Below are 18401 nucleotides of genomic sequence, written 5' to 3'. Positions count from 1 at the left end.
ACAACGCATTTTTACCGATAGCCCGATAGTTTGAGTAAAGAAATAAAAGAATGGAAGAAAGAATCGGGGATGATAAACACAAATACAAAAGCAGTAATACCTCTTAATGTTATGACTTACTGATCATTTACTGATTCCTATTGAAATATATAAAGCTAACTGGATTTCTGTTTCTTTCTTCAAATACGTTCTATGAAAATTTGACAAGCGAATGACTTCCGCTTGGGACAAACCAAAACATAATTAACCGCAACCTTAATGTACAGATTACACTATACCAAGTTTTACGACTAGTTACAATAAGAGAACGTTCCTGTGACTCTAATCAAAGAGCGTCTGCAGGAGTCGGATGATATTCATTCATTATTTGCGAGATTTGTGCGACAAAATCAATATATTTTTCAACAAAACACGTTTAGATAAAGATGAAACAAAATAAAGATTTAAAATGTTCATCTCCTTATGTACTCCCTTATCTTTAAAAAATCAGATGTGATTAATGTCTGGCGTTGAAGGTTACAATATACGAAATCTTTTTGGAGTGCAATAGGAAGCTTATTGATTTCTACACTTCAAAGTATCTTTGATCTCTCATTTTTGCTTATTTGTTGTTTGTCTTGGATGAAATTGGATATTTTTGCTGTGAAATTGACATTTTTGGGGGTATTTAAAAAAAACACACACAAAAAAGACATTATCAAAATTGCTTGGAGTGAAAATATCTAACAAGTTCATTCTTTCCCCACCCCGCATAAGCCCCACGTGCCTGTCCATATGGTTTGTTTTGGTATTTTGTTGCAGATATTGAACACAACAGCTTTAACTCTTAAAGGGACATTTAAGCTTTAACAGCCCTTAAATCGCCTTCTTCGGACCGAAAACACCCGCATGTGAAAATGTGATCTAAAATGGCCAAATGGACAGATAATCCAGCCAAACTTAATATATTGGTGCAATATGAATAGGAAGATAATAATATGCAAGAAAAACACATTTCATTCAGAACATATTTTTCCTTTAGGTTACAATATACTAAATCTTTTTGGAGTGCAATGCTATACTCTTTAAAAACCTGAACATCATTTATAAGAAGACACAATTCTCTGTGTGGGCACTTGCCATGACTTTATTTTAGAATGTTTCTTTGTGCATGTGGTAGGGAAAACATTGATGTTTAACAGAAATTCACTCATTTGCTTGAAGGTTAAAGACTACATGAGACTTTGACAGATGGCGGGAAACCCTCATCCACTGGTACGAACCCGGTAAATTGATGGCTGTAAAACAGTGACCGCTGATTCGCATCGAGTTCTTTCTTGCAAAACGCATGACCCCCCTTTTTTATTGTCTAAATCATTGCGACTTGGAATGCTCTTTAAGAAAAGGTATGGTTATGGGGGTCTCTATGCGCAAAAGTTTGACTTTATTTTTTGTTGAAGTTATTGCTTTTACATTGAATTTGTGTAGGAAATCTTTTGGTATATTGTAACCTAAACTAGCTTTAGGTAAAAATGAAATATCATCTGCAAGTGCAAAATATGACTGGGAAAGCTGATTTTTGGTCATTTCTTAACAAAAGAGAAGAAAATAAGTGCCTTAAATGCATGAATTCAGATAATTTGACCTGGAATAGTTGTTTTTCAAGTTGACCCCCACCCTGATATAGCCAAATAAGGGCTAAATTGCTTTCCGACTTGAATTCAAAGGCATATTGGTTGACCGTGTAGCGTTAGTGTGCTACATGAAGTCAGAATTCAACGCCAGGAACTCCGTGATCCAGTAACGCAACAATAGCTAGTGCATAAAGCATGAACATTCAAATAGAGCCCCATTTCACAGACATGGAATGGCGGACATTTTTACAGTTTGGACAGTGCAGCAGACACTTAATTGAGGCAGCCTTCATATTTAGTACAATCATGAACATAACAAGGTTTATTACTTCATATTATTCATAAAAATACACTAAAAATACTTAAATGCATGTTTTTTGCCATTTTATATCTATTTTTTATTGGGAATTTTGACTTTTTCAGGTAGAGGAATGTCTGCAACTAAGCCGAGGGCCACTGGATAAGGGTTGTTGATGGTAAAACAGGTAATAATACTAAATTATTATCATGTACGCAAGCAAATAAGCATATTTATGATGCTTAAGGTGTGAAATACTGTTATAATCAGGTTTGTGGTCACTCAAACCCTTGCCGCCATGCAATTCCCCGTGCAGTTTGTATGGATAGTTCTGCGTCCTGACACGTAAAGCTCGCGCTTTGTTGGCAGCAGAAGTTGGCACTTAACAGGTTTATCCTTGTTCCTAAGCATGTATGCAGTGCATCTGAGTTGATATGCTACTTGTAACCCTACAATTAGCTTGTGTTTGGTATTGTTTTCTCACAATATGCTTACAGTCATGGTCCCGGCTTGAAAGGATGTGGCGTCCGACTTAAACATAGGATTGTTGTAGCAAGTGTCCCCTTCATCATTTACCTTAGAGGGATCTTTTTGCCAAAATGTGGCACTTTCAGCAACCAGATTAGTTTTTCATTTGGTACATGCTTCTCTCATTCAGTGATTTATGGGAAGTATTGACCTTATTTGCTTGTCTTTGCATACAAAGGTGACATGGATCAATGATATGTGTTGTGTTGAGAATTCTGCGGGAAGCTGTGTCCCTAGAAGATGTACTAGAAACCTCTTTCAGGAAGCCTGCATTGATCTGAGCTGCCTTTCTGCCCCTGTTACTTCATAGAACTTCATTTCTAAGCTTATAATGCTCTCCAACATATATGTATCTTGTTCATTTTAACCTTTCCTTCTAGTTTAAACCCCCAAAATGAGCATTTTTGTCTTTCGCTCAGTTATTAACGCCCATTTTGACCAGATTGCCACCATAAAAATAGTCAAAAGTACTTGTTTTGCACCCAAAATATGAAATTTTGTATTCTCTTGAACCTCTGAATGACAGCTGGCAGAGCATATTGACCATCTGCTGCAGTTTAAAGGCACCCATGGCATTATATGCTAGAATATACCATTTGCGACTGGTAAATAAATGGGCTCCGAGCAACAAGGCACTTTCAAGATTTCACACTTTTATAAGTGTGAACAAAACAAGTTATAGGAAGCTTATTGATTTCTACACTTCAAAGTATCTTTGATCTCTCATTTTTGCTTATTTGTTGTTTGTCTTGGATGAAATTGGATATTTTTGCTGTGAAATTGACATTTTTGGGGGTATTTAAAAAAAAACACACACACAAAAGACATTATCAAAATTGCTTGGAGTGAAAATATCTAACAAGTTCATTCTTTCCCCACCCCGCATAAGCCCCACGTGCCTGTCCATATGGTTTGTTTTGGTATTTTGTTGCAGATATTGAACACAACAGCTTTAACTCTTAAAGGGACATTTAAGCTTTAACAGCCCTTAAATCGCCTTCTTCGGACCGAAAACACCCGCATGTGAAAATGTGATCTAAAATGGCCAAATGGACAGATAATCCAGCCAAACTTAATATATTGGTGCAATATGAATAGGAAGATAATAATATGCAAGAAAAACACATTTCATTCAGAACATATTTTTCCTTTAAATTACAATATACTAAATCTTTTTGGAGTGCAATGCTATACTCTTTAAAAACCTGAACATCATTTATAAGAAGACACAATTCTCTGTGTGGGCACTTGCCATGACTTTATTTTAGAATGTTTCTTTGTGCATGTGGTAGGGAAAACATTGATGTTTAACAGAAATTCACTCATTTGCTTGAAGGTTAAAGACTACATGAGACTTTGACAGATGGCGGGAAACCCTCATCCACTGGTACGAACCCGGTAAATTGATGGCTGTAAAACAGTGACCGCTGATTCGCATCGAGTTCTTTCTTGCAAAACGCATGACCCCCCTTTTTTATTGTCTAAATCATTGCGACTTGGAATGCTCTTTAAGAAAAGGTATGGTTATGGGGGTCTCTATGCGCAAAAGTTTGACTTTATTTTTTGTTGAAGTTATTGCTTTTACATTGAATTTGTGTAGGAAATCTTTTGGTATATTGTAACCTTAACTAGCTTTAGGTAAAAATGAAATATCATCTGCAAGTGCAAAATATGACTGGGAAAGCTGATTTTTGGTCATTTCTTAACAAAAGAGAAGAAAATAAGTGCCTTAAATGCATGAATTCAGATAATTTGACCTGGAATAGTTGTTTTTCAAGTTGACCCCCACCCTGATAAAGCCAAATAAGGGCTAAATTGCTTTCCGACTTGAATTCAAAGGCATATTGGTTGACCGTGTAGCGTTAGTGTGCTACATGAAGTCAGAATTCAACGCCAGGAACTCCGTGATCCAGTAACGCAACAATAGCTAGTGCATAAAGCATGAACATTCAAATAGAGCCCCATTTCACCGACATGGAATGGCGGACATTTTTACAGTTTGGACAGTGCAGCAGACACTTAATTGAGGCAGCCTTCATATTTAGTACAATCATGAACATAACAAGGTTTATTACTTCATATTATTCATAAAAATACACTAAAAATACTTAAATGCATGTTTTTTGCCATTTTATATCTATTTTTTATTGGGAATTTTGACTTTTTCAGGTAGAGGAATGTCTGCAACTAAGCCGAGGGCCACTGGATAAGGGTTGTTGATGGTAAAACAGGTAATAATACTAAATTATTATCATGTACGCAAGCAAATAAGCATATTTATGATGCTTAAGGTGTGAAATACTGTCATAATCAGGTTTGTGGTCACTCAAACCCTTGCCGCCATGCAATTCCCCGTGCAGTTTGTATGGATAGTTCTGCGTCCTGACACGTAAAGCTCGCGCTTTGTTGGCAGCAGAAGTTGGCACTTAACAGGTTTATCCTTGTTCCTAAGCATGTATGCAGTGCATCTGAGTTGATATGCTACTTGTAACCCTACAATTAGCTTGTGTTTGGTATTGTTTTCTCACAATATACTTACAGTCATGGTCCCGGCTTGAAAGGATGTGGCGTCCGACTTAAACATAGGATTGTTGTAGCAAGTGTCCCCTTCATCATTTACCTTAGAGGGATCTTTTTGCCAAAATGTGGCACTTTCAGCAACCAGATTAGTTTTTCATTTGGTACATGCTTCTCTCATTCAGTGATTTATGGGAAGTATTGACCTTATTTGCTTGTCTTTGCATACAAAGGTGACATGGATCAATGATATGTGTTGTGTTGAGAATTCTGCGGGAAGCTGTGTCCCCAGAAGATGTACTAGAAACCTCTTTCAGGAAGCCTGCATTGATCTGAGCTGCCTTTCTGCCCCTGTTACTTCATAGAACTTCATTTCTAAGCTAACATGCTCTCCAACATATATGTATCTTGTTCATTTTAACCTTTCCTTTTAGTTTAAACCCCCAAAATGAGCATTTTTGTCTTTCGCTCAGTTATTAACGCCCATTTTGACCAGATTGCCACCATAAAAATAGTCAAAAGTACTTGTTTTGCACCCAAAATATGAAATTTTGTATTCTCTTGAACCTCTGAATGACAGCTGGCAGAGCATATTGACCATCTGCTGCAGTTTAAAGGCACCCATGGCATTATATGCTAGAATATACCATTTGCGACTGGTAAATAAATGGGCTCCGAGCAACAAGGCACTTTCAAGATTTCACACTTTTATAAGTGTGAACAAAACAAGTTATAGGAAGCTTATTGATTTCTACACTTCAAAGTATCTTTGATCTCTCATTTTTGCTTATTTGTTGTTTGTCTTGGATGAAATTGGATATTTTTGCTGTGAAATTGACATTTTTGGGGGTATTTAAAAAAAAACACACACAAAAAAGACATTATCAAAATTGCTTGGAGTGAAAATATCTAACAAGTTCATTCTTTCCCCACCCCGCATAAGCCCCACGTGCCTGTCCATATGGTTTGTTTTGGTATTTTGTTGCAGATATTGAACACAACAGCTTTAACTCTTAAAGGGACATTTAAGCTTTAACAGCCCTTAAATCGCCTTCTTCGGACCGAAAACACCCGCATGTGAAAATGTGATCTAAAATGGCCAAATGGACAGATAATCCAGCCAAACTTAATATATTGGTGCAATATGAATAGGAAGATAATAATATGCAAGAAAAACACATTTCATTCAGAACATATTTTTCCTTTAAATTACAATATACTAAATCTTTTTGGAGTGCAATGCTATACTCTTTAAAAACCTGAACATCATTTATAAGAAGACACAATTCTCTGTGTGGGCACTTGCCATGACTTTATTTTAGAATGTTTCTGTGTGCATGTGGTAGGGAAAACATTGATGTTTAACAGAAATTCACTCATTTGCTTGAAGGTTAAAGACTACATGAGACTTTGACAGATGGCGGGAAACCCTCATCCACTGGTACGAACCCGGTAAATTGATGGCTGTAAAACAGTGACCGCTGATTCGCATCGAGTTCTTTCTTGCAAAACGCATGACCCCCCTTTTTTATTGTCTAAATCATTGCGACTTGGAATGCTCTTTAAGAAAAGGTATGGTTATGGGGGTCTCTATGCGCAAAAGTTTGACTTTATTTTTTGTTGAAGTTATTGCTTTTACATTGAATTTGTGTAGGAAATCTTTTGGTATATTGTAACCTAAACTAGCTTTAGGTAAAAATGAAATATCATCTGCAAGTGCAAAATATGACTGGGAAAGCTGATTTTTGGTCATTTCTTAACAAAAGAGAAGAAAATAAGTGCCTTAAATGCATGAATTCAGATAATTTGACCTGGAATAGTTGTTTTTCAAGTTGACCCCCACCCTGATAAAGCCAAATAAGGGCTAAATTGCTTTCCGACTTGAATTCAAAGGCATATTGGTTGACCGTGTAGCGTAAGTGTGCTACATGAAGTCAGAATTCAACGCCAGGAACTCCGTGATCCAGTAACGCAACAATAGCTAGTGCATAAAGCATGAACATTCAAATAGAGCCCCATTTCACCGACATGGAATGGCGGACATTTTTACAGTTTGGACAGTGCAGCAGACACTTAATTGAGGCAGCCTTCATATTTAGTACAATCATGAACATAACAAGGTTTATTACTTCATATTATTCATAAAAATACACTAAAAATACTTAAATGCATGTTTTTTGCCATTTTATATCTATTTTTTATTGGGAATTTCGACTTTTTTCAGGTAGAGGAATGTCTGCAACTAAGCCGAGGGCCACTGGATAAGGGTTGTTGATGGTAAAACAGGTAATAATACTAAATTATTATCATGTACGCAAGCAAATAAGCATATTTATGATGCTTAAGGTGTGAAATACTGTCATAATCAGGTTTGTGGTCACTCAAACCCTTGCCGCCATGCAATTCCCCGTGCAGTTTGTATGGATAGTTCTGCGTCCTGACACGTAAAGCTCGCGCTTTGTTGGCAGCAGAAGTTGGCACTTAACAGGTTTATCCTTGTTCCTAAGCATGTATGCAGTGCATCTGAGTTGATATGCTACTTGTAACCCTACAATTAGCTTGTGTTTGGTATTGTTTTCTCACAATATGCTTACAGTCATGGTCCCGGCTTGAAAGGATGTGGCGTCCGACTTAAACATAGGATTGTTGTAGCAAGTGTCCCCTTCATCATTTACCTTAGAGGGATCTTTTTGCCAAAATGTGGCACATTCAGCAACCAGTTTAGTTTTTCATTTGGTACATGCTTCTCTCATTCAGTGATTTATGGGAAGTATTGACCTTATTTGCTTGTCTTTGCATACAAAGGTGACATGGATCAATGATATGTGTTGTGTTGAGAATTCTGCGGGAAGCTGTGTCCCCAGAAGATGTACTAGAAACCTCTTTCAGGAAGCCTGCATTGATCTGAGCTGCCTTTCTGCCCCTGTTACTTCATAGAACTTCATTTCTAAGCTTATAATGCTCTCCAACATATATGTATCTTGTTCATTTTAACCTTTCCTTCTAGTTTAAACCCCCAAAATGAGCATTTTTGTCTTTCGCTCAGTTAATTAACGCCCATTTTGACCAGATTGCCACCATAAAAATAGTCAAAAGTACTTGTTTTGCACCCAAAATATGGAATTTTGTATTCTCTTGAACCTCTGAATGACAGCTGGCAGAGCATATTGATCATCTGCTGCAGTTTAAAGGCACCCATGGCATTATATGCTAGAATATACCATTTGCGACTGGTAAATAAATGGGCTCCGAACAACAAGGCACTTTCAAGATTTCACACTTTTATAAGTGTGAACAAAACAAGTTATAGGAAGCTTATTGATTTCTACACTTCAAAGTATCTTTGATCTCTCATTTTTGCTTATTTGTTGTTTGTCTTGGATGAAATTGGATATTTTTGCTGTGAAATTGACATTTATGGGGGTATTTAAAAAAAAACACACACAAAAAAGACATTATCAAAATTGCTTGGAGTGAAAATATCTAACAAGTTCATTCTTTCCCCACCCCCGCATAAGCCCCACGTGCCTGTCCATATGGTTTGTTTTGGTATTTTGTTGCAGATATTGAACACAACAGCTTTAACTCTTAAAGGGACATTTAAGCTTTAACAGCCCTTAAATCGCCTTCTTCGGACCGAAAACACCCGCATGTGAAAATGTGATCTAAAATGGCCAAATGGACAGATAATCCAGCCAAACTTAATATATTGGTGCAATATGAATAGGAAGATAATAATATGCAAGAAAAACACATTTCATTCAGAACATATTTTTCCTTTAAATTACAATATACTAAATCTTTTTGGAGTGCAATGCTATACTCTTTAAAAACCTGAACATCATTTATAAGAAGACACAATTCTCTGTGTGGGCACTTGCCATGACTTTATTTTAGAATGTTTCTTTGTGCATGTGGTAGGGAAAACATTGATGTTTAACAGAAATTCACTCATTTGCTTGAAGGTTAAAGACTACATGAGACTTTGACAGATGGCGGGAAACCCTCATCCACTGGTACGAACCCGGTAAATTGATGGCTGTAAAACAGTGACCACTGATTCGCATCGAGTTCTTTCTTGCAAAACGCATGACCCCCCTTTTTTATTGTCTAAATCATTGCGACTTGGAATGCTCTTTAAGAAAAGGTATGGTTATGGGGGTCTCTATGCGCAAAAGTTTGACTTTATTTTTTGTTGAAGTTATTGCTTTTACATTGAATTTGTGTAGGAAATCTTTTGGTATATTGTAACCTAAACTAGCTTTAGGTAAAAATGAAATATCATCTGCAAGTGCAAAATATGACTGGGAAAGCTGATTTTTTGGTCATTTCTTAACAAAAGAGAAGAAAATAAGTGCCTTAAATGCATGAATTCAGATAATTTGACCTGGAATAGTTGTTTTTCAAGTTGACCCCCACCCTGATAAAGCCAAATAAGGGCTAAATTGCTTTCCGACTTGAATTCAAAGGCATATTGGTTGACCGTGTAGCGTTAGTGTGCTACATGAAGTCAGAATTCAACGCCAGGAACTCCGTGATCCAGTAACGCAACAATAGCTAGTGCATAAAGCATGAACATTCAAATAGAGCCCCATTTCACCGACATGGAATGGCGGACATTTTTACAGTTTGGACAGTGCAGCAGACACTTAATTGAGGCAGCCTTCATATTTAGTACAATCATGAACATAACAAGGTTTATTACTTCATATTATTCATAAAAATACACTAAAAATACTTAAATGCATGTTTTTTGCCATTTTATATCTATTTTTTATTGGGAATTTTGACTTTTTTCAGGTAGAGGAATGTCTGCAACTAAGCCGAGGGCCACTGGATAAGGGTTGTTGATGGTAAAACAGGTAATAATACTAAATTATTATCATGTACGCAAGCAAATAAGCATATTTATGATGCTTAAGGTGTGAAATACTGTCATAATCAGGTTTGTGGTCACTCAAACCCTTGCCGCCATGCAATTCCCCGTGCAGTTTGTATGGATAGTTCTGCGTCCTGACACGTAAAGCTCGCGCTTTGTTGGCAGCAGAAGTTGGCACTTAACAGGTTTATCCTTGTTCCTAAGCATGTATGCAGTGCATCTGAGTTGATATGCTACTTGTAACCCTACAATTAGCTTGTGTTTGGTATTGTTTTCTCACAATATGCTTACAGTCATGGTCCCGGCTTGAAAGGATGTGGCGTCCGACTTAAACATAGGATTGTTGTAGCAAGTGTCCCCTTCATCATTTACCTTAGAGGGATCTTTTTGCCAAAATGTGGCACTTTCAGCAACCAGATTAGTTTTTCATTTGGTACATGCTTCTCTCATTCAGTGATTTATGGGAAGTATTGACCTTATTTGCTTGTCTTGCATACAAAGGTGACATGGATCAATGATATGTGTTGTGTTGAGAATTCTGCGGGAAGCTGTGTCCCCAGAAGATGTACTAGAAACCTCTCAGGAAGCCTGCATTGATCTGAGCTGCCTTTCTGCCCCTGTTACTTCATAGAACTTCATTTCTAAGCTTATAATGCTCTCCAACATATATGTATCTTGTTTATTTTAACCTTTCCTTCTAGTTTAAACCCCCAAAATGAGCATTTTTGTCTTTCGCTCAGTTATTAACGCCCATTTTGACCAGATTGCCACCATAAAAATAGTCAAAAAGTACTTGTTTTGCACCCAAAATATGAAATTTTGTATTCTCTTGAACCTCTGAATGACAGCTGGCAGAGCATATGACCATCTGCTGCAGTTTAAAGGCACCCATGGCATTATATGCTAGAATATACCATTTGCGACTGGTAAATAAATGGGCTCCGAGCAACAAGGCACTTTCAAGATTTCACACTTTTATAAGTGTGAACAAAACAAGTTATAGGAAGCTTATTGATTTCTACACTTCAAAGTATCTTTGATCTCTCATTTTTGCTTATTTGTTGTTTGTCTTGGATGAAATTGGATATTTTTGCTGTGAAATTGACATTTTTGGGGGTATTTAAAAAAAAACACACACAAAAAAGACATTATCAAAATTGCTTGGAGTGAAAATATCTAACAAGTTTCATTCTTTCCCCACCCCGCATAAGCCCCACGTGCCTGTCCATATGGTTTGTTTTGGTATTTTGTTGCAGATATTGAACACAACAGCTTTAACTCTTAAAGGGACATTTAAGCTTTAACAGCCCTTAAATCGCCTTCTTCGGACCGGAAAACACCCGCATGTGAAAATGTGATCTAAAATGGCCAAATGGACAGATAATCCAGCCAAACTTAATATATTGGTGCAATATGAATAGGAAGATAATAATATGCAAGAAAAACACATTTCATTCAGAACATATTTTTCCTTTAAATTACAATATACTAAATCTTTTTGGAGTGCAATGCTATACTCTTTTAAAAACCTGAACATCATTTATAAGAAGACACAATTCTCTGTGTGGGCACTTGCCATGACTTTATTTTAGAATGTTTCTTTGTGCATGTGGTAGGGAAAAACATTGATGTTTAACAGAAATTCACTCATTTGCTTGAAGGTTAAAGACTACATGAGACTTTGACAGATGGCGGGAAACCCTCATCCACTGGTACGAACCCGGTAAAATTGATGGCTGTAAAACAGTGACCGCTGATTCGCATCGAGTTCTTTCTTGCAAAACGCATGACCCCCCTTTTTATTGTCTAAATCATTGCGACTTGGAATGCTCTTTAAGAAAAGGTATGGTTATGGGGGTCTCTATGCGCAAAAGTTTGACTTTATTTTTGTTGAAGTTATTGCTTTACATTGAATTTGTGTAGGAAATCTTTTGGTATATTGTAACCTAAACTAGCTTTAGGTAAAAATGAAATATCATCTGCAAGTGCAAAATATGACTGGGAAAGCTGATTTTTGGTCATTCTTAACAAAAGAGAAGAAAATAAGTGCCTTAAATGCATGAATTCAGATAATTTTACCTGGAATAGTTGTTTTTTCAAGTTGACCCCCACCCTGATAAAGCCAAATAAGGGCTAAATTGCTTTCCGACTTGAATTCAACGGCATATTGGTTGACCGTGTAGCGTTAGTGTGCTACATGAAGTCAGAATTCAACGCCAGGAACTCCGTGATCCAGTAACGCAACAATAGCTAGTGCATAAAGCATGAACATTCAAATAGAGCCCCATTTCACCGACATGGAATGGCGGACATTTTTACAGTTTGGACAGTGCAGCAGACACTTAATTGAGGCAGCCTTCATATTTAGTACAATCATGAACATAACAAGGTTTATTACTTCATATTATTCATAAAAATACACTAAAAATACTTAAATGCATGTTTTTTGCCATTTTATATGACTTTTTCAGGTAGAGGAATGTCTGCAACTAAGCCGAGGGCCACTGGATAAGGGTTGTTGATGGTAAAACAGGTAATAATACTAAATTATTATCATGTACGCAAGCAAATAAGCATATTTATGATGGCGTAAGGTGTGAAATACTGTCATAATCAGGTTTGTGGTCACTCAAACCCTTGCCGCCATGCAATTCCCCGTGCAGTTTGTATGGATAGTTCTGCGTCCTGACACGTAAAGCTCGCGCTTTGTTGGCAGCAGAAGTTGGCACTTAACAGGTTTATCCTTGTTCCTAAGCATGTATGCAGTGCATCTGAGTTGATATGCTACTTGTAACCCTACAATTAGCTTGTGTTTGGTATTGTTTTCTCACAATATGCTTACAGTCATGGTCCCGGCTTGAAAGGATGTGGCGTCCGACTAAACATAGGATTGTTGTAGCAAGTGTCACCTTCATCATTTACCTTAGAGGGATCTTTTTGCCAAAATGTGGCACTTTCAGCAACCAGATTAGTTTTTCATTTGGTACATGCTTCTCTCATTCAGTGATTTATGGGAAGTATTGACCTTATTTGCTTGTCTTTGCATACAAAGGTGACATGGATCAATGATATGTGTTGTGTTGAGAATTCTGCGGGAAGCTGTGTCCCCAGAAGATGTACTAGAAACCTCTTTCAGGAAGCCTGCATTGATCTGAGCTGCCTTTCTTGCCCCTGTTACTTCATAGAACTTCATTTCTAAGCTTATAATGCTCTCCAACATATATGGTATCTTGTTCATTTTAACCTTTCCTTCTAGTTTAAACCCCCAAATGAGCATTTTGTCTTTCGCTCAGTTATTAACGCCCATTTTGACCAGATTGCCACCATAAAATAGTCCAAAAGTACTTGTTTTGCACCCAAAATATGAAATTTTGTATTCTCTTGAACCTCTGAATGACAGCTGGCAGAGCATATTGACCATCTGCTGCAGTTTTAAAGGCACCCATGGCATTATATGCTAGAATATACCATTTGCGACTGGTAAATAAATGGGCTCCGAGCAACAAGGCACTTCAAGATTTCACACTTTTATAAGTGTGAACAAACAAGTTATAGGAAGCTTATTGATTTCTACACTTCAAAGTATCTTTGTCTCTCATTTTTGCTTATTTGTTGTTTTGTCTTGGATGAAATTTGGATATTTTTGCTGTGAAATTGACATTTTTGGGGGTATTTAACAAAAAACACACACAAAAAAGACATTATCAAAATTGCTTGGAGTGAAAATATCTAACAAGTTCATTCTTTCCCCCCACCCCGCATAGCCCCACGTGCCTGTCCATATGGTTTGTTTTGGTTATTTTGTTGCAGATATGAACACAACAGCTTTAACTCTTAAAGGGACATTTAAGCTTTAACAGCCCTTAAAATCGCCTTCTTCGGACCGAAAACACCCGCAATGTGAAAATGTGATCTAAAATGGCCAAATGGACAGATAATCCAGCCAAACTTAATATATTGGTGCAATATGAATAGGAAGATAATAATATGCAAGAAAAACACATTTCATTCAGAACATATTTTTCCTTTAAATTACAATATACTAAATCTTTTTGGAGTGCAATGCTATACTCTTTAAAACCTGAACATCATTTATAAGAAGACACAATTCTCTGTGTGGGCACTTGCCATGACTTTATTTTAGAATGTTTCTTTGTGCATGTGGTAGGGAAAACATTGATGTTTAACAGAAATTCACTCATTTGCTTGAAGGTTAAAGACTACATGAGACTTTGACAGATGGCGGAAACCCTCATCCACTGGTACGTAACCCGGTAAATTGATGGCTGTAAGAACAGTGACCGCTGATTCGCATCGATTCTTTCTTGCAAAACGCATGACCCCCATTTTTTAATTGTCTAAATCATTGCGACTTGGAATCTCTTTAAGAAAAGGTATGGTTATGGGGGTCTCTATGCGCAAAAAGTTTGACTTTATTTTTTGTTGAAGTTATTGCTTTTTACATTGAAATTTGTTGTAGGAAATCTTTTGGTATATTGTAAGCCTAAACGTAGCTTTAGGTAAAAATGAAATATCATCTGCAAGTGCAAAATATGACTGGGAAAGCTGATTTTTGGTCATTTCTTAACAAAAAGAGAAGAAAATAAGTGCCTTAAAATGCATGAATTCAGATAATTTTGACCTGGAATAGTTGTTTTTCAAGTTGACCCCCACCCTGATAAGCAAAGTAAGGGCTAAATGCTTTCCGACTTGAATTCAAAGGCCTATTGGTTGGACCGTGTAGCGTTAGTGTGCTACATGAAGTCAGATTCAACGCCAGGAACTCCGTGATCCAGTAACGCAACAATAGCTAGTGCATAAAGCATGAACATTCAAATAGAGCCCCCATTCACCGACATGGAATGGCGGACATTTTTACAGTTTGGACAGTGCAGCAGACACTTAATTGGAGGCAGCCTTCATATTTAGTACAATCCATGGAACATACAAGGTTTATTACTTCATATTATTCATAAAAAATACACTAAAAATACGTAAATGCATGTTTTTTTTTGCCTGTTATATCTATTTTTTATTGGGAATTTTGACTTTTCAGTAGAGGAATGTCTGCAAACTAAGCCGAGGGCCACTGGATAAGGGTTGTTGATGGTAAAACAGGTATAATACTAATTATTATCATGTACGCAAGCAAATAAGCATATTTATGATGCTTAAGGTGTGAAATACTGTCATAATCAAGGTTTGTGGTCACTCAAACCCTTGCCGCCATGCAATTCCCCGTGCAGTTTGTATGGATAGTTCCTCCGCGTCCTGACACGTAAAGCTCGCGCTTTGTTGGCAGCAGAAGTTGGCACTTAACAGGTTTATCCTTGTTCCTAGCATGTATGCAGTGCATCTGAGTTGATATGCTACTTGTAACCCTACAATTAGCTTGTGTTGGTATTGTTTTCTCACAATATGCTTACAGTCATGGTCCCGGCTTGAAAGGAGTGTGCGTCCGACTTAAACATAGGATTGTTGTAGCAAGTGTCCCCTTCATCATTTACCTTAGAGGGATCTTTTTGCCAAAATGTGGCACTTTCAGCAACCAGTTTAGTTTTCATTTGGTACATGCTTCTCTCAATTCAGTGATTTATGGGAAGTATTGACCTTATTTGCTTGTCTTTGCATACAAAGGTGACATGGATCAATGATATGTGTTGTGTTGAGAATTCTGCGGGAAGCTGTGTCCCCAGAAGATGTACTAGAAACCTCTTTCAGGAAGCCTGCATTGATCTGAGCTGCCTTTTCTGCCCCTGTTACTTCATAGAACTTCATTTCTAAGCTTATATGCTCTCCAACATATATGTATCTTGTTCATTTAACCCTTTCCTTCTAGTTAAACCCCCAAAATGAGATTTTTGTCTTTTCGCTCAGTTATTAACGCCCATTTGGACCAGATTGCCACCATAAAATAGTCAAAAGTACTTGTTTTGCAGCCCAAAATATGAATTTTGTATTCTCTTGAACCTCTGAACGACAGCTGGCAGAGCATATTGACCATCTGCTGCAGTTTAAAGGCACCCATGGCATTATATGCTAGAATATACCATTTGCGACTGGTAAATAAATGGGCTCCGAGCAACAAGGCACTTTCAAGATTTCACACTTTTATAAGTGGAACAAACAAGTTATAGGAAGCTTATTGATTTCTACACTTCAAAGTATCTTGATCTCTCATTTTTGCTTATTTGTTGTTTGTCTTGGATTGAAATTGGATATTTTTTGCTGTGAAATTGACATTTTGGGGGTATTTAAAAAAAAAAAAAACACACAAAAAAGACATTATCAAATTGCTTTGAGTGAAAATATCTAACAAGTTCATTCTTTCCCCACCCCGCATAAGCCCCACGGCCTGTCCATATGGTTTGTTTGGTATTTTGTTGCAGATATTGAACACAACAGCTTTAACTCTTAAGGACCATTTAAGCTTTAACAGCCCTTAAATCGCCTTCTTCGGACCGAAAACACCCGCATGTGAAAATGTGATCTAAAATGGCCAAATGACAGATAATCCAGCCAAACTTAATATATTGGTGCAATATGATAGGAAGATAATAATATGCAAGAAAAACACATTTCATTCAGAACATATTTTTCCTTTAATTACAATATACTAAATCTTTTTGGAGTGCAATGCTATAACTCTTAAAAAACCTGAACATCATTTATAAGAAGACACAATTCTCTGTGTGGGCACTTGCCATGACTTTATTTTAGAATGTTTCTTTGTGCATGTGGTAGGGAAAACATTGATGTTTAACAGAAATTCACTCATTTGCTTGAGGTTAAAGACTACATGAGACTTTGGACAGATGGCGGGAACCCTCATCCACTGGTACGAACCCGGTAAATTGATGGCTGTAAAACAGTGACGCTGATTCGCATCGAGGTCTTTCTTTGCAAAACGCATGACCCCCCTTTTTTATTGTCTAAATCATTGCGACTTGGAATGCTCTTTAAGAAAAGGTATGGTTATGGGGGTCTCTATGCGCAAAAGTTGATTTTATTTTTTGTTGAAGTTATTGCTTTTACCTTGAATTTGTGTAGGAAATCTTTTGGTATATTGTAACCTAAACTAGCTTTAGGTAAAATGAAATATCATCTGCAAGTGCAAAATATGACTGGGAAAGCTGATTTTTGTCATTTCTTAACAAAAGAGAAGAAAATAAGTGCCTTAAATGCATGAATTCAGATAATTTGACCTGAATAGTTGTTTTTTCAAGTTGACCCCCACCCTGATAAAGCCAAATAAGGGCTAAATTGCTTTCCGACTTGAATTCAAAGGCATATTGGTTGACCGTGTAGCGTTAGTGTGCTACTGAAGTCAGAATTCAACGCCAGGAACTCCGTGATCCATAACGCAACAATAGCTAGTGCATAAAGCATGACATCAAACAGAGCCCCATTTCACCCGATGGAATGGCGGACATTTTTACAGTTTGGACAGTGCAGCAGACACTTAATTGAGGCAGCCTTCATATTTAGTACAATCATGACATAACAAGGTTTATTACTTCATATTATTCATAAAATACACTAAAAATACTTTAAATGCATGTTTTTTTTGCCATTTTATATCTATTTTTTATTGGAATTTTGACTTTTTCAGGTAGAGGAATGTCTGCAACTAAGCCGAGGCCACTGGATAAGGGTTGTTTTGATGGTAAAACAGGTAATAATACTAAATTATTATCATGTACGCAAGCAAATAAGCATATTTTGATGCTTAAGGTGTGAAATACTGTCATAATCAGGTTTGTGGTCACTCAAAACCTTGCCGCCATGCAATTCCCCGTGCAGTTTGTATGGATAGTTCCGCGTCCTGACACGTAAAGCTCTCGCTTTGTTGGCAGCAAAGTTGGCACTTAACAGGTTTATCCTTTTTCCTAAGCATGTATGCAGTGCATCTGAGTTTTGATATTCTACTTGTACCCTACATTAGCTTGTGTTGGTATTGTTTTCTCACAATATGCTTACAGTCATGTCCCGGCTTGAAGGATGTGGCGTCCGACTTAAACATAGGATTGTTGTAGCAAGTGTCCCCTTCATCATTTACCTTAGAGGGATCTTTTTGCCAAATGTGGCACTTTCAGCAACCATTTTAGTTTTTCATTTGGTACAATGCTTCTCTCATTCAGTGATTATTGGAAGTATTGACCTATTTGCTTGTCTTTGCATACAAAGGTGACATGGATCAATGATATGTGTTTTGTTGAGAATTCTGGCGGGAAGCTGTGTCCCCAGAAGATGTACTAGAAACCTCTTTCAGGAGCCTGCATTGATCTGAGCTGCCTTTCTGGCCCTGTTACTCATAGAACTTACCCTTTCAAAAAGTTAACCCACTTTCATACCAACACACTTAAACAACATAACACTGTGTTTTTTCTAAGTTTTTCTTAGCGGAAGTTGGTTTTTGCTAATAAAAGCGAGTTTTATGTGAGCTAAACTGTGCTTAACTGAGTTTTAAAGTTGGTTTTTTTAAGTAGATTTGTGTTAAAAAAGCGAGTTTTTTTTGCTGTAAGAAGTTGGTTTTTATGTGTCACAAGTGAGTCTTTTTATTTAT

General features: G+C 37.1%; 1 long non-coding RNA gene across 8 annotated transcripts; it reads left to right on the top strand.

The window, feature by feature from the left end:
* The first annotated feature begins 324 nt into the window (after window positions 1-324).
* LOC127838900 (uncharacterized) lies at window positions 325-14082 on the top strand. 8 transcript variants are annotated; one of them, XR_008030025.1, is made up of 12 exons: window positions 325-577; window positions 1204-1254; window positions 2037-2098; window positions 3776-3826; window positions 4609-4670; window positions 6347-6408; window positions 7181-7242; window positions 8922-8983; window positions 9757-9818; window positions 11497-11558; window positions 12307-12368; window positions 14048-14082. It is a non-coding gene; the product is annotated as an uncharacterized LOC127838900 (long non-coding RNA). The 8 variants fall into 8 exon arrangements; XR_008030027.1 differs by having other exon boundaries at window positions 3776-3837; window positions 6347-6397; XR_008030028.1 differs by having other exon boundaries at window positions 3776-3837; window positions 8922-8972.
* Window positions 14083-18401: the final 4319 nt, after the last annotated feature.

The sequence above is a fragment of the Dreissena polymorpha genome, chromosome 7 (genome assembly GCF_020536995.1).
Source record: "Dreissena polymorpha isolate Duluth1 chromosome 7, UMN_Dpol_1.0, whole genome shotgun sequence".
NCBI lineage: Eukaryota > Metazoa > Mollusca > Bivalvia > Myida > Dreissenidae > Dreissena > Dreissena polymorpha.
Note: the sequence above shows the minus strand (reverse complement) of the source record. Positions and strands in the feature narration are given on the sequence as shown.